We start from the raw sequence: 2,647 nt of genomic DNA, 5'->3' as shown, positions 1-2,647 counted from the left end.
GGTAACGAATTTGTAAATACTCGATACATATAGTATCGTTATAGTTATTATTCATGGTATCTTTAATCAAATATTATATATGTATATATATATATATATAGGCCTATATATATATATATATATGTATATATATATAAATCAAGTTTGCTGCGCTGTTATACAAAATTATGCGTACTTTGGACACGTGTAATGGTTTAGTAGGGGGCTTTCGATTGCACGACGACGGTAGGACCATCGAGGAATTAGTTTAGTAGGACGTAGAACGTAATGACGTCACTAAAATCCATCTGCCCATGCGAGAACGTTAAGGTCACCTCGTCGAATAGATTCTGGAACGCAATTTGATTTGGCCAAATGACGTCACGCATGAGTGATTTCATTCCAGCGTCGCGTCGTCGCACAAATCGAAAGCTCCGTATTATTTCTTGATAAGTTTTTCTCACAATAATTATTCAATTTCTCAAACAAAAGGAATAACGTACCATAACATAATCTATAGCAAGCAGATACATTTATAAATATTCCGTTTACTAATACGGAAATATTCCATACATTGACTGTGTAAATAAAAACTGTACAAGAAAGAAACAGTACATACTAGGCCTACATAAAAATATCGTTCCGCTGCGCTTCTGTATGTAACGTTAAACTTCAGTTGCATATCCATGTTTATCAGAAGTTAACGTAATTTACCGAAACTAGCGCCCTCTGTCGTTTTAATCAAAAATAATTATGAACTTGGCCTCCTTCCTAAAGTCCCTATATATAGAGAGTTTGCCACATGAGCCGCGGTAGGACTCCATATTGTGTCCTTTCAAGCATGAATGAACACAACGCCTACGGTATGTTACAGGGTCTAGTGATTGCATAAATAACAGGCAATTGAAAAAATATATATACAGTAATAAGAAAATTTGTCATTAACAAATTAATCACATAGGGCCTATGGCCTACTAAATATATTTTTATTCTAAATGCAAAAGAAAAATGTGAATGTGACTAAAAGCCACTGAAGATCAAATGCGAACGACTATGGGTTGGATATTAACTTACGGCGAAAAAACAACCCAAGAAAACTGCTACTTTGCATAGGCCTACAAGCCAATGCGATCATTCAGTGAGTGGCTTGTGAGCATGTTTGCATGGGTTTGGCTGATTTTATTTTGAATATCACATAAAATATTGAAAGCTAGAATAGTAGTTTAGATACATGTGCGATAAAATAATACATGGTAATCCAATACTGTACAAACTTTATTTCCGAGTACCATAACTACATCCCTGCTAGAATCCCCAGACATTGTGACAGTTCATTTTTTAAAAATAACAAATTAGCTTTTAGATTTAAAATGTTATGTCCATGTACCTCAAAAATATAAAATAAGTGATCAAAAGTGTTTAGTATCAGCAGATGCCACAGCAAATACTGTACAGTATTTGTTTACTTACTGTACTTGTTTTACCCTGTTATCCGTTTTTTTTAAATTATATGTATGGTAATTTCTTTATTTCCCTATGAATTTTATATTTTTATTTTGCAATAATTCCTATAATGTATAATAAAAGCACAAATTTTCCTATATTTTAGTGGCAAAGGGAAGAAACACTGGTACGCTGCCCAAAAGTGAACAAAATGTTAGGTCACTTGCAAAGCATTTAAAGGACCAGATGAGGGAAAATAATAGATTNNTCTGTCTCTTATACACATCTAGATGTGTATAAGAGACAGGGAAAGAGCAGCAATAAGCCGTCTGCATAATACGCTTAATGAAGGTTTAAAGCTACAGCAGAACTATGTCGCCACAACTCAAAGAAACCAAGAGCGGTTGGTGGCTGTATTGGGAAGAATGGTGCCAGCACAACCACAACAATTGCAGCTTCATCCCAACCTGTTTCCAAATCCTTTTTTGGGCAACTTGAATAGCAACAATTATTAACTTTATCTCAAATCTAGTCTTGTATATATACAGTATGCAGTTCATCATTCATTGACCATATTGACTCATTAATTATACTGTATTTAAATTTAAAGCATTTATCCATCCCATTGATGCACTGTTTACAGTAAAATTATTTGTTATGTTCTCTGTTGTACTTAGAATTTATTAGCCACAGTTTTCCTAACAATACCAATTTTAAAAATCAAGATTTGATTTCTCAGCTTGGGCAGATGCAGGAGATCGCACCCCCTCCTTGCCAAATTATATTTATATAAATGGATTGTTGTTGTATTTTTTATATAAATTACAGTACCAGTTAGATTTTAAAGTTATGAAAGTGCAATTTCTGGGTTCGTATTCTTAAAATTTTCATGCCTTACCCACAACCATTTTGGCGCTGAGATGGTGTGGACTCGCACCCCCTACAGCCAAATCCTGCATCTACCCCAGCTCAGACGTCGTCAAAATAATAAATTGTGTGAAATATTGTCACATTTTTAATTTATATAGTGTGATATGTACAGTTCTATAAAAAAAAAAAAAGATCCCCATAATAGGGGTTGAAAATTTATTTATTTGACCTTTTTGGGTTGGGTTTGTAGTGATAAAGGAAAGGTTGCCATGTGATGTAGTTGTTAATTTTTGTGTTATTGTTTAATAAATGAAGCTTGCTTCCAAAGAGAAAAGAATCATGCAATGTGTACTGA

Source organism: Anneissia japonica, unplaced genomic scaffold, assembly GCF_011630105.1.
Source record: "Anneissia japonica isolate Jap-2015-1 unplaced genomic scaffold, ASM1163010v1 scaffold3019_len273136_cov204, whole genome shotgun sequence".
Taxonomy (NCBI): domain Eukaryota; kingdom Metazoa; phylum Echinodermata; class Crinoidea; order Comatulida; family Comatulidae; genus Anneissia; species Anneissia japonica.
Note: the sequence above shows the minus strand (reverse complement) of the source record.